The sequence below is a fragment of the Schistocerca nitens genome, chromosome 9 (genome assembly GCF_023898315.1).
Source record: "Schistocerca nitens isolate TAMUIC-IGC-003100 chromosome 9, iqSchNite1.1, whole genome shotgun sequence".
Classification (NCBI taxonomy): Eukaryota; Metazoa; Arthropoda; class Insecta; order Orthoptera; family Acrididae; genus Schistocerca; species Schistocerca nitens.
Window position 1 is genome coordinate 166255507 of NC_064622.1, and position 15205 is coordinate 166270711.

Below are 15205 nucleotides of genomic sequence, written 5' to 3' on the forward strand. Positions count from 1 at the left end.
TTTATTGGGCCAATGCATTTCATGAACCGTTCACATTAATTGGACACAACTTAATGGAGACAACATTTCATAGTACTGTGTTTCATCATAAAGTAAGAAAATAGCTGTGAAAATAGTGCACAATAGTTACATATAAAATACATAAAAAGTGTGTAAAATGTTTTCATGTCATGCCGTTGTTGACATCTGATAGGAAACTGTTCAATTTTTCAGTGACATAAACTAAAGATGCAACTTTTCAATTTGTCACTTTTATTACTGGGGTGTGATATATTAATTACATCTCTCACTTCAGTTTTTTGGTTTATTATTTATTTAGAGCATCCAGCCATAAAACAACATTGCATTCTGTTTATCTCTTATGATCCCAAATTGTATTCAGGAATGTTTACAAATATGAGGTCTGTTCAAAAAATTGCAGAACTTCGTCCACAAAATTTTTCTACACTTACCTTTTACTTATTGTGCATAGTCTCCTTCAAAATACTCCCCTCCCCCCACAATTGATACACTGCTCTCAATGCCATCTTCAGTTCCGGAAGCAGTCATGGTACACCTCTTGCTGGATCGCGCCAAGTGCCGTTTGCGAATTTTCTTTTATCTCATCTGTTGTTGCAAATCTTTGTCCTTTCAATGGGGTTTTCAACTTTGGAAATAAAAGTCCACAGGGTCAGGTCTGGAAAGTACGGAGGATGAGGCAGCACAGTGATTTCGTTTTTTATGGAATAGTAATGCACCAATAGGGATGAACATGTGAGTGCATTAGTGTGATGCAAGAGCCATGAGTTGTCTTCTCCACATTTCAGGCTGTTTCCTTCTCACATTTTCTTGCAGGTGTCACAACATGTCCTGATAGTACCATTGATTAACAGTTTGCACCTGTGGCACAAATTAATGATGAATTAATCCTTCAAAGTGTTTTTCTCCCCCCCCCCCCCCCCGCCCCCCTGAGATGCTGTGTCAGGATCTCATGACATGATCCAACTGAAATGTTAAATTTTTCTGCAATCTGTTGCACAGTTAGTCTTTTATTGGTATGCACAATTTCATTGACATTTCTGACCTGAGCATTGTCAATAGATGTTGAAAGCACATCCTGAATGAGGGTCATCTTTAACTTCCCTCTGGCCATTTTTAAAACATGTGAACCATTCATAACAGTACAAGTACAGCCTAAGCACTCATCCCTGTAGGCTACATGGATCATTTGGTGTGTGTTTGTAAAGGTTTCCTGGAGTTTCACGTAAAATTTAATGCAAACACATTGCCCCTCTAACTCTGCCATCTCAAAATTTGCAAACTTTGACACAATATTCTGTTCAATACAGCACTGAACAATAACAGGCATACAACAGTGGAACTTTTGCAGTTACACATTAAACAACGGTGCTGCAAGGATGCCAACAGCAGTTCGCTCCAATACACCATTGGCGCAAAATTATGATTGTTGTGGAATTTTTTGAACTGATGTCATTTGTAATCTTGAATACAGTCTAAATGCTCAATCAACACAATAAAAACAAGTTTTGTATGTACTTTTTTGTGTGTTTCATTTTATTGTATAATTTAATTTGGTAATAATACTTGTTTTATAACAGTGTTGTCCACATTCCAAATAGCTAATTTTCTAGAAATGATGAAGGATGCAAATAAAAAATTTATTTTTGTATTATGGAACAAGTCATGGTTTGCTTGCTATTGCTAATTGAAAATTGCTCTCCAATGTTTTGAACCATTTGGTGTGGCCACCTGGCACAATAATCCGTTCATCATAAGAATAAACCTGATGTAAACAAACACAAGCGTGATGATTGGTCAGAAGCCATAGCACACGTACACTGGTGTCGTTATGCTCTTGGAGTAGTTCCTACTTATGTATTAGATATCGTTTTATTAAGTTACGTTAAAGGAAACTTTAAGATATTCAAATGTATTAACAGCCATCAAAGTTTTTCTTAATCACACTTTAGCTACGTAGTTTGTATTTCAAAAATCGTGTACAGTCACAGCCTTTGCAGCGTTTGCTCCGGTTGTCGCGCTGTTAATACGCAGTATGAAAATGGTTGAGGCTTCTCTCTGTTCTATAGTGAAACACACGCATGGAACACAGTTAAAAAGTGCCGAGAAATAGGCTGTTCTTAATGTTTTTTTCATAAATTTACAGAGATAATCGGCTTTGAAGGGGTTGTATGTAACGCAGGTGATTAACTAAAGCCTAGTTTACATGACGACACTAGGTTGCAGGCAACTGCGCTACCGGCCACTGCGCACAGCGGGTTTGCGCAACTCGTTGGTGAAACTAAATACTTTCGGCGTGTTCCAACTTTGGCGACACTAGTTGCATGAGTTTTGACGTTACGTGTGTTCGTGGAGTGTAGGCAAACTGAAGTATTGAAGTGGGGAACGGAGAATAATGTTCGCTTTTTAGATATCTATGCTTTGCATATGTGTTTGTGGGATTTCAGTGATGCTGATTACAAAAATAGCAACATATTGCTGCCGCTGGGACCATCATGTGCAATCATCGATGGTTTGTCACTATCTGAGCTGCAGGGCAAAATTTATTGAGTTAGGAGCACATATACAACTGAACTAAGAAAAAAATACGAGCAAGTGTAATTCTAGCTGTGGATATGCTCTCATCTACAAGACTAAAATCCCATCGTTCGAGTTGGCCAACTCTTTGTTAACGAATATTGTTGACAGCAGGGAAGGCTATACAAATTCAAGAAGCGGCTAGAGAGCCTGAGGCTTCTAGAAGCAGCATTCTTTATTCAGTATTCATCTATTTAAAACGTCGTTACAGTGCCCCCCATTCACATATGTTTGAATTTTGAAATATTGCCGGCCAGGCTATATGGCCGAGCGGTTGTAGGCGCTTCAGTGTGGAACCGCGCGACCGCTATGATCGCAGATTCGAGTCCTGCCTCGGGCATGGATGTGTGTGATGTCCTTAGGTTAGTTAGGTTTAAGTAGTTCTAAGTTCTAGGGGACTGATGACCTCAGATATTAAGTCCCATAGTGCCCAGAGCCATTTGAACCATTTGAAATATTGCCACTGGACAAGATCTATTTTCAAGCGAATAGTTTGCAAAACATTCTCTTCTTAATGCGGCCTGCTTCGAATAATTATTGTTGCTAATGTTAAAAATTATTACTGCTAATGTTAATAATTATTGGTGTTAATGAAAAAGCGTCATCACCAACTAAATCCGTATCTTATAGCATGCCGAGTTTTCTCGATTGTAATGTAGGCAATAATTATGATATGTAACTTCAGTTCTGGCAACAGAGCTTCGTGCATTACAGTACCTTTATTCCTTATCGCATAGTTAACTCTATTTAGAAGAAATGTGCACAGTTCTGGTGACATTCTAAGATAATTAAAAGGACTTTTTGGATTTTCCGTTGAAAATTATTTCAGCAAGGATGCTGAGCAATCGAACTGACGTCTTTCCTTCGTCCAGTCACAAATCGAAACACGTTTCTAATTTTTTTCTTATGCAGCGATTCCACGCAACAAGCTTTAACTCCATCAGAACTCGTGCTACGTGCAGCTGCCAAAAATTTCATTTCAGGCACGACTCAGGGACCTCAAAACGACGAAACTGAAGTATATACTGGTGTCACTGTGTCATGTATGAAACCACTTGCGCGCAACTCAATCCACACAACGAGTGGCGCAATCCAATGTCGTCATGTAAACGAGGCTTAACGTTTATTGAACATGGAGCACAGTCGGTAGCGTAATGGAATGCCAACCAAATGCGGTAATTCGTGCGTTGGTTCAAATATCACTCTTTTTTTTTTATTTTTTATGAATAATGCACGTCTTCCTGTTTCTAATTACATATTGGACGCGAAATTCCTGTTTCCATTTCAAATACAAAGTCTTAATTATCGGTGTTTTATGAAAGACTGTTCATAAAAGTTGTTTAAATTAAGGAAACATAATTTAATTTTTTAAGGCAAAAATTGAAAACCAAATCCTCTTTATTTGTACTATGTCCATCGTTTTATGCCACAAAGGTAGATAAGTACCGTAGAAACATGAAGAACAATCATTTTCACAGCATCGAGCACATCATGCAAATGCTGCATTTTTACATTACATTACAATATGAACCCAACAGAACTGATCTGGAGCTAAGCCGCGGGATTTGGCCTGAGAAGCAAAAAGACTTTTAAGCTGCCAGACATACTGGAACTAATGTACCCAGCTTTTTCACATGTCACTGCCGAACGGCTCATCATAAAAGAAGAGAAAATGCTGCACGTGGTTGGCTTCGTGGATTCTGTTGTTGATAGGCTCATTATCAGAGTAGCAGGTGACACTTCCAGAACTGAAATGTATTTCTCGTATTAGGATAAGGAAGGAGCTAAGAGATTACCAGATGACTGACTAAGCAATACCGTCAGTGGCTTCAATATTTAACTATACGGTGAAATCCTTCAATACTCTCTTATGTTACACACAGCTTTTCCAGAAAAATTACCCTGAGGTTAAATCAGGAATTTTCATCATTCTTGTTTTTAATTACAATAGTACGTTAGCGAAAAACGATAACGTGTTGCAGTTTTCATCTAGTTGTGTAAGGAGCATATTGTGGGAGATTTGCAGTGTATTATTTATTTCTGATTAAAAATTATATGACATTCGAAGCTATATTGCTCCTCTGCTAGTCTCTCTTTACGTGTGAACTGTAGCTGGCCACATCACTGCAGGCTGGCTGTACTAGCTGACCAGCCAGTGCTGTCCAAGTTATAAGCGCCGGTAAATCTGTGTTCCCGTATTATCGCTAAGTCGATGTGCGTGTAACGCACGGCAAAAAACGTACCCATATTATCGTACTTCACAGTACTCGAGACAGTTTGGCTGCAGTCCCACGTGAAATGGAAATCCTTTGATGTTCCAGCAAACGCGGAAGAATACATAGTGCAATGTTTACATCAGGTTTATTTTTGTGATGGGTTATAGACACAGTGTACATTGTACTTTTGTTCCAAATACTAATGCTCCAACTTTTTCCCCCTCACATTTAAGACCCCTGTGTTGAATAGTAACACTTATTGTAACCATTGCTGTCACAACTAATTTGCTTAAGTAAGAGTGTAGGAAATTGCCATTCACTATTTATCTGGACACATTTGAGGTTCCACTAGTGAAGTAATTGTTGTGGAATATTTGTCATTGTTTAATTCGTATTAACAGACTGTATCAAATGAGTACCAAATACTTTTAAGAAACAGTCATCAATTGCTCAAATTTCACACACTTAGAATACTATATTTCTATCGCATGATGTTGAAGCATCTGTTGCAAGTGACTTAAAAATGTGTGGCCTCCAACATGTGAAAATCCTGCTTACTACATGTAATGTAAGTGGATTACACAGCAACTATATTATTGCAGACATAGTAATTTTTATACAAACTCATGATCTCACACACAAACAACAATATTTTCAAGTAAAAGAATGTTTTATCACATTACGACAATAATAGAGAATAAAGCAACACATAAATGGTAATAAGTCCTTTGCGGAGTATAAATAAATAGTAAATCCATAAATGCTTTGCAGTTGCTAAATACAGCTAATCTCCACCTTCCCCCTTTCTATGTTCATTGCTCTCCTTCACTCCTTCCATCTCCTCTTACCCCTCTATATGAGCTTGAGCCTTGTTTATTGGTACTGCAAACAAAACAGTGATTGGGAATTGGAATTGCTTAAAATGAATGGATAAATCTGTTGGGATCATTGGTATATGGGGTATGAGAGGGACTTCCCCAGCTGCTGGATCTGTGAGGATAGTAGCTTCAGTGACAGTATTTCATATAATTTTGATCTGTGAGGATAGTAGCTTGAGTGACATTATTTCATATAATTTGGATCTGTGAGTGTTTAAGATTACACAGTTTTGGATGATTCAGATTCCATAGTAGTATTCTGAGTGTAAGCTGTTAGGCCATAAATACAACTTTCCTGTTAAAATAGACTATGAGGAAGAAAACAACACATTATTGTATATACAATTTTGGTTTAAAATTATCTGTGAGAAGAAAGAATATGCATGGGAGAAACAATGTGTCTAATTGTTCGAATGCCCTGATATCTACATCTACATCTACATCCTTACTCCGCAAGCCACCTGATGGTGTGTGGCAGAGGGTACCCTGAGTACCTCTATTGGTTCTCCCTTCTATTCCAGTCTCGTATTGTTCATGGAAAGAAGGATTGTCGGTATGCTTCTGTGTGGGCTCTAATCTCTCTGATTTTATCCTCATGGTCTCTTCGCGAGATATACGTAGGAGGGAGCAATATACTGCTTGACTCTTCGGTGAAGGTATGTTCTCGAAACTTTAACAAAAGCCCGTACCAAGCTACTGAGCGTCTCTCCCGCAGTCTTCCACTGGAGTTTATCTATCATCTCCGTAACGCTTTCGCGATTACTAAATGATCCTGTAACGAAGCGCGCTGCTCTCCGTTGGATCTTCTCTATCTCTTCTATCAACCCTATCTGGTACGGATCCCACACTGCTGAGCAGTATTCAAGCAGTGAGCGAACAAGCGTACTGTAACCTACTTCCTTTGTTTTCGGATTGCATTTCCTTAGCATTCTTCCAATGAATCTCAGTCTGGCATCTGCTCTACCGACGATCAACTATATTTGATCATTCCATTTTAAATCACTCCTAATGCGTACTCCCAGATAATTTATGGAATTAACTGCTTCCAGTTGCTGACCTGCTATTTTGTAGCTAAATGATAAGGGATCTATCTTACTATGTATTCACAGCACATTACACTTGTCTACATTGAGATTCAATTGCCATTCCCTGCACCATGCGTCAATTCGCTGCAGATCCTCCTGCATTTCAGTATAATTTTCCATTGTTACAACCTCTCGATACACCACAGCATCATCTGCAAAAAGCCTCAGTGAACTTCCGATGTCATCCACAATGTCATTTATGTATATTGTGAATAGCAACGGTCCTATGACACTACCCTGCGGCACACCTGAAATCACTCTTACTTCGGAAGACTTCTCTCCATTGAGAATGACATGCTGCGTTCTGTTATCTAGGACCTCTTCGATCCAATCACACAATTGGTCTGATAGTCCATATGCTCTTACTTTGTTCATCAAACGACTGTGGGGAACTGTATCGAACGCCTTGCGGAAGTCAAGAAACACAGCATCTACCTGTGAACCCGTGTCAATGGCCCTCTGAGTCTCGTGGACGAATAGCGCGAGCTGGGTTTCACACGGCCGTCTTTTTCGAAACCCATGCTGATTCCTACAGAGTAGATTTCTAGTCTCCAGAAAAGTCATTATACTCTAACATAATACGTGTTCCAAAATTCTACAACTGATTGACGTTAGAGATATAGGTCTATAGTTCTGCACATCTGTTCGACGTCCCTTCTTGAAAACGGGGATGACCTGTGCCCTTTTCCAATCCTTTGGAACACTATGCTCTTCTAGAGACCTACGGTACACCGCTGCAAGAAGGGGGGCCAGTTCCTTCGCGTACTCTGTGTAAAATCGAACTGGTATCCCATCAGGTCCAGCGGCCTTTCCTCTTTTGAGCGATTTTAATTGTTTCTCTATCACTCTGTCATCTATTTCGATATCTACCATTTTGTCATCTGTGCGACAATCTAGAGAAGGAACTACAGTGCACTCTTCCTCTGTGAAACAGCTTTGGAAAAAGACATTTAGTATTTCGGCCTTTAGTCTGTCATCCTCTGTTTCAGTACCATTTTGGTCACAGAGTGTCTGGACATTTTGTTTTGATCCACCTACCGCTTTGAAATAAGACAAAAATTTCTTAGGATTTTATGCCAAGTCAGTACATAGAACTTTACTTTCGAAGTCATTGAACGCCTCTCGCATAGCCCTCCTCACACTACATTTCGCTTCGCGTAATTTTTGTTTGTCTGCAAGGCTTAGGCTATGTTTATGTTTGCTGTGAAGCTCCCTTTGCTTCCGCAGCAGTTTTCTAACTCGGTTGTTGTACCACGGTAGCTCTTTTCCATCTCTTACGATCTTGCTTGGCACATACTCATCTAACGCATATTGTACGATGGTTTTGAACTTTGTCCACTGATCCTCAACACTATATACACTTGAGACAAAACTTTTGTGTTGAGCCGTCACGTACTCTGTAATCTGCTTTTTGTCACTTTTGATAAACAGAAAAATCTTCCTACCTTTTTTAATATTTCTATTTATGGCTGAAATCATCGATGCCGTAACCGCTTTATGATCTCTGATTCCCTGTTCTGCGTTAACTATTTCAAATAGTTCGCGTCTGTTTGTCACCAGAAGATCTAATATGTTATCGCCACGAGTCGGTTCTCTGTTTAACTGCTCAAGGTAGTTTTCAGATAAAGCACTGAAAAAAATTTCACTGGATTCTTTGTCCCTGCCACCCGTTATGAACGTTTGAGCCTCCCAGTCTATATCCGGCAAATTAAAATCTCCACCCAGAACTATAACATGGTGGGGAAATCTACTCAAAATATTTTCCAAATTATCTTTCAGGTGCTCAGCCACAACAGCTGCTGAGCCAGGGGGCCTATAGAGACATCCAATTACCATGTCTGAGCCTGCTTTAACCGTGACCTTCACCCAAATCATTTCACATATCGGATCTCCGTCAATTTCCTTCAATACTATTGCACTTCTTATCGCTATAAACACGCCTCCCCCTTCACTGTCCAGCCTGTCTCTCCGGTATACATTCCAATCTGCGTTTAGGATTTCATTACTGTTTACATCTGGTTTCAGCCAACTTTCTGTCCCTAGTACTATATGGGCGTTGTGACCGTTTATTAATGAGAGCAGTTCTGGGACCTTTCTATAGACGCTCCTGCAGTTTACTATTAGCACATTAATATTGTTATTCCCTGTTGCATTTTGCCTACTCCTACCTTGCCACGTCTCAGGAGGCGTCTTGTCGGGCCTAGGGAGGGAATTCTCTAACCTAAAAAACCCCCATGTGCACTCCACACGTACTCCGCTACCCTTGTAGCCGCTTCCGGCGTGTAGTGCACACCTGACCTATTCAGGGGGACCCTACATTTCTCCACCCGATAGCAGAGGTCGAGAAATTTGCACCCCAGATCTCCGCAGAATCGTCTGAGCCTCTGGTTTAAGCCTTCCACTCGGCTCCAAACCAGAGGACCGTGATCGGTTCTGGGAACGATACTACAAATAGTTAGCTCTGTAGTTACAACTGACTGCAGTAAAGAAGCCACACATTTTCAAGCACAGCACAGAATTATTTTCCTCACAGCAGGTTTTAAAAGAAAACCTATACATTGTTGTTTAAAAAATTATATAGCCTATATTCATCTGAATGTTTGTTAGAATGTTGTGTAAAAATGAGAAGTGGATTGGTCTAGAACTTTTCAAAAATTTTGCTAATAATGTTTGCCAATTATACATATATTTATATACCATATATGTTTTAAAAATATATAGCCTCTGTCCATCCCAATGTTTATTGGAGTATCATGTAAAAATGCAAAGTAAATAGGTCAAGAATGTTTCCAAATTTATGTAGGCTAAACTAACTTCCGTCTTCATATACTGTATATGTTTATATACCATATAAAATGTAAAAACGTAGCCTGTGTCCATCCAAACACTTATAAAGAGTATCATGTAATAATTTGAAATAATTCAGTCAAGAATTTATTGAGAATTTTTGGTAACAATGTCAAACAGTTTCCTGTCTGTAAATAGTAGTACAGGTGTAAAGAGTAAAGGTAACACAGTGTACAGTAATGGCATTGACTGTTCAGTGGCACATAAATAAGACTGAAAATGAAACTTCCTGGCAGATTAAAACTGTGTGCCCGACCGAGACTCGAACTCAGGACCTTTGCCTTTCGCGGGCAAGTGCTCTACCATCTGAGCTACCGAAGCACGACTCACGCCCGGTCCTCACAGCTTTACTTCTGCCAGTATCTCGTCTCCTACCTTCCAAACTTTACAGAAGCTCTCCTGCGAACCATGCAGAACTAGCACTCCTGAAAGAAAGGATATCGTGGAGACATGGCTTAGCCACAGCCTGGGTGATGTTTCCAGAGTGAAAATCTCATTCGAGACTGAAAATGTTACTAAGCTTTCAGACCGGTCTTCTTCTTCACGTGTCAGTAGTACAGTGTGCGCTCACGCGTGCGCGCGCGCGGTCGCGCACACACACACACACACACACACACACACTGTCACAGCCAACACTGCAGCTTTATGTAACTCATCAGGCGTTTCCGGCTATCTAATGACACCTTGGATTGTTTGGTTTTCTGTCAGATATTGGCATCGTACTCACACAATATTTCAGTAACATAGCTCGTAACCTTCGTCAGGTGCGACCTGAGACTGCCCCTCAATTGGACCTGGTCCAGTGTTTAGTCTGTGGCCTCCCTCCTCCACCGGCAGTTGCACGCATTCCCTCTGCGGTCTGCACCCGATCACTGTGATCTTCTGGAACATTGCTGTTCAATTTTCGGTCCGCTGTGATACTGGGTGTTCCCTTTGTGGTCCGCGCCCATCATTTTCCGTCTGCTGTGGTTTTGGATGTTCCCTCTAAGGTCCGTGCCCATCGCCACAGACATAGATACTGGACCAGGTCCATCCAAGGAGCAGTCTCAGGTCGTACCAGATGAAAGTTATGAGTTACATTGCCGAAATATTGTATGAGTACGATGCTGATATCTGGCAGAACATCTGACAACCCAAGATGTCAACAATGCAGCTTGTCTGAGGTGAGGGATTGTATCGGATGAAGTGGAAGAGGGGAGAAAAAAGGCTGGATAGGGGAGGGAGGGTTGTAGTAAAGAGTGGCTGATGGCTAGATGATAATGGCAGCAGGCTCATAATGTTAAGAAACTTGCTCTGGCACAGAGGACAGAGGAAGAGAGAAAGTGCAAAGCAGACAGTGTGAGTGAAGACTGACTGAAATGGGGAGGGGGGGGGGGCATGGGGCTGCACAATATTGGCAGGTGTGCCAGTTTCTTTGGCTCTTCAGCGTATCTCCCTAATGCATCTCCCACGTGCTCAATGGGAACCGACAGGCCAGTTTATTTGCTGAATATCCTCATTCCCAAGAGCTGCTTTATCTGTGTTGTTTGATGTGCTCACATGTTGTTATCTATAAAATTGAAGTCATTGCTAAATGTACCCATAAAAAAATACAATGGGGAAGGAGTACAGTGTTACAATAATGTTCGCCAGTGAGTACACCATGTTCACAGATCAGTACACCTACAGAACATCATGCCTCCCCACATCATAATACCTGAACCACCAAAATGTTCCAGGGTACATAAAGTGTTCCCATCTCTCGTCATATGAGGGTACATCCAGAACCACTACTCAGAGTGAATCTGCTCTCATCCCATAAGAGCATGATACCCCCACTAGTCACTGATGCATTCCACATGTTCTTGGCTCCATCACAAATGGTGCTGCCAGTGTGAAGTTATCAATGGAATAATACTGGACATTGGAAAAAGGGAACACCCTATACAATTGCCATGCCACTGTCGTGCAGGAGATTGCGTGTCTTGCAGTCCTGTTAAATATGGTGGCAGTTTCACCCGCTATTTGACATTGATTCCTTCTTGCTTTCTGCACAACATAGCCATCATCTGCTGCTGTAGTTGACTATGACTGACTACCTGTGCTTTCCTTTGGGTAGCTGTGCCTGTGATTCTGAATGCTCTCCACACATGAAACAATGCTGTGAGCAGTACCAAACTCCTGGGCCATACTCGTCAGTTTGTCCTCCTTTCAAGGTACTGATGTTTCTTTCCCAACTGAGGTCAACTAAATGTCGTTTCTGGGCCATGATGTATTGCAGATCACCACCACAGTGCACAGTAACTGCTCATTGATTTCCTGTTCCTTCAATTGGCTCGTGTTGTGGAGCCAGCCCCATTTGGCTCTGTAGTCGTGCAGACCTCACGACATGATGTACAGATTTCTATGCATGATTGGGAGATCTCTGGCGACATGCTCCTGCACTTTCATTCATTTCCACTAAGTGTTTAATATCTCATGATATTTTATGCATCTCTTCCTTAAGTTTTGCAGTGCAGTGTAGTATGTTTCGTCTTTTTAATATATTGCCCTTTTTTATACATTGATATTGGTGTTGAAAATTGTTTCTAACTTAACATCATATTTTTAAATGTGTCTCATTTGTGTTTCAGTTCATCTTGGTCAAGATAATTGTTTTTAAACAATGGCAATTCCATTTTGGAATATCAACAATATTATGAAAAGAAAAGATTGCTGCTCACCATAAAGATGACATGTTAAGTTGCAGACAACCATAAAGAAAGGATTGTTACACACTTAACTTTTGGCAAAAGTCTTCTTCAGAAAAGAAAAGAAAACATGCACACTTTCACACAAGCGAACACACCTCATGCACACATGACCACACTCTGTGAACGCTGTTGTGTGGAATGGGGCGGGGAGTGTGGAGGGATAACTGGGCATGGGTGGGGGGAGGAGGAGGAGGAGGAGGAGTCATTGCTACCTGTCGGAGCACACAGGGAATAGATGGTGGCCAGACAAGGCTGTCCGTTTTGGGTTCGGGAGACAGGGGGACAGATGGGAGGGGGAGGGGGGGTGGGGGGTGGAAAAGGAGAGCAGTAGCGAGGGAAAATGACCAGTGGTGTCGGTAGAGAGCGGAGCACAATGAAGGTAGCGGACATGAATTGGTAATATGTGATAGTACAGAGGGGCGGAAACTGTTGGGTGGAGGGTGTGGGGACAGTTGGTAAATTTATATTGAGGCGAAGATGGTTTTTGGAGAACAGATGATGATGTAAGGATGATTCCTGTCTCTGTAGTTCAGAGAAGTTGGTGGTAGAGGGGAGGATTCAGACAGCCTGGGTTGTGAAGTAGCCATTGAAATCAAGAATGTTGTCTACTTTACTCTTGGCCACAGTTTGGTGGTGCCCATTCGCCATGATGACAGCTGGTTGGTGGTCATACCAATATATAAAAACTATGTAATGATTGCAGCAGAGCTGGTATATGACATGGCAGCTTTCACAGGTGTCCCACCCTCTGATTGAGTAGGATAAGCGTATGAGAGGACTGGAATAGGAAGTGCTGGGTGGTTGGACTGGGCAGGTCTTGCACCTGGGTCTTCCAAGGGATGTGATCACTGTGGCAAGAGGTTTGTATTTAGAGTAGCATAGGGGTGGACTAGGATGTTGTGCAGGTTGAGTGGGTGACTGAACACCACCACATCCTCTCTGATGGCTCCATTCAAACCACTGTCCACATTAAACTCACCAACCACCAACAGTAGCTGCAATATGTCAGCTGTCATCCCTTCCACACAAAACATCCCTAACATACAACTTGGCCACTTGGGGACAGTGTATGTGCTGTGACAAGAACTCCCTTGCCCAGTATGCTGGAAGTCTCACATAGGCCATCACAAATCAGCACTATTCCCCAGGCCTAGTCTGCAAATAGATCTCCCATGCCATTGCTCCAAACACCACCAATCTTCCGACCATCCTCAAGAAATCGTTACAAAGGAGTGCACCCCCTTTGTTACCCAGTAGCACCTTATACCAGAGCACATCCTTCTGCAGGTCTTTGATTGTCTGCCATCAAGTCCTGAAATAAGAGACTTCTTACCAAAGATCCTTCTCAAGCCTCCCTAAAGTTGTGTTCCGTCACCCACCCACCCTCCACAACACCCTAGACCATCATTATGCCACTCCCAAAGCCATCCCCTTGCCACTGATATCGCATCCCTGTGGAAGACTCAAGTGTAAGACCTGTTCAATCCAACCAACTAGCACTTCCTATCCCAGTTCTGTCACAGGCTTGTCCTGCTCCATCAGAGACCAGGTAACCTGTGAAAGCAGAAATGTCACATACCAGCTCTGCCACAATCACTGCACTCCTTTTCATGTCGGTATGACTACCAACCAGCTCTCTACAAGGATGAATGGCCACTGCCATACTGTGGCCAAGAACAAAGTTGACCACCCTGTGACATAATATGCAGCTGAATATAACATGTTTGATTTCAATGAACATAACATGTTGATTTCAGTGGTTGCTTCACAACTTGGGCCATCTAGATCCTCCTCCCCACCACCAGCTTCTCTGAAATGCAGGGGAGAGGAGTTATCCTTACAACACATTATCCATTCCTGAAATCATCCTGGCCCCAAGCTAAGGTAACCTGTTGTGCCCACATCTTCAACCAACAGTTTCCGCCCCGTGCATTCTATCACCTCCTTCAAAATCATGTCCCCCACCTTCATTATGTTCTGCTCTCTGCCAGTGCCACCATTCTTTACTCCTCTTTGCTACTCTCCTTTTCCACTCCCCATTCCCCCCACCACCCACCCTTTCATTCCCGACAGCCTCCTGAAGCCACAACAGGCACCCTTGTCTGGCCACCATGTAGTCCCTGCTTATTCCATCAGGCAGTCTTGATGCCTCTCTCCCTTTCTGTACCCTACTATCCCTTCGCCTTCACCTCTCCCTTCCCTACTATCCCTTCGCCTTCACCTCTCCCTTCCCTACTATCCCTTCGCCTTCACCTTTCCCTTCCCTAATATCCATTCGCCTTCACCTCTCCCTTCCCTACTATCCCTTCGCCTTCACCTCTCCCTTCCCTAATATCCATCTGCCTTCACCTCTCCACTTCCAACGCTGCTTCCAATTGATACGACATCATTGCATTGTGGCCGCAATGTCTAGAGAGAGAGAGAGAGAGAGAGAGAGAGAGAGAGAGAGAGAGAGAGAGAGAGAGAGAGAGTGGTCATGTGTGCGTGAGTGTGCTTGCTTGTGTGAATGTGTGCATGTTTTCTTTCCATTCTTTTTCTTTTCTGAACAAGGCTTTGGCCGAAAGCTAAGTGTGTAACAGTCTTTTTCATTATGCCTGTCTGCAACTCAATGTGTCGATCATTATGGTGAGTAGCAACCCATCCTTTTCCTAATGTTGTTGATAACTTTTTTAAACATTTATGTACAAAAGTTGCCATCAAGCAGATATGTTCCCAGTTGATACTTTGAAGTACAAACATTAAGACATAATTTGAAAAATAGTAATGTTGTCTAAATAACTCATTAGTTTTAACAAGACAAAGTAGATGTTATATTCAAATTCTGTATAACAGTTGTCACTTCATTCTACTTC

General features: G+C 41.8%; 1 protein-coding gene across 2 annotated transcripts in view; it reads left to right on the forward strand.

Moving 5' to 3' along the window:
* Window positions 1-15205, forward strand: part of LOC126204423 (oxysterol-binding protein 1) — a 289382-nt gene that overhangs the window by 109287 nt on the left and 164890 nt on the right. The gene's annotated exons all lie outside the window — the stretch shown is intronic.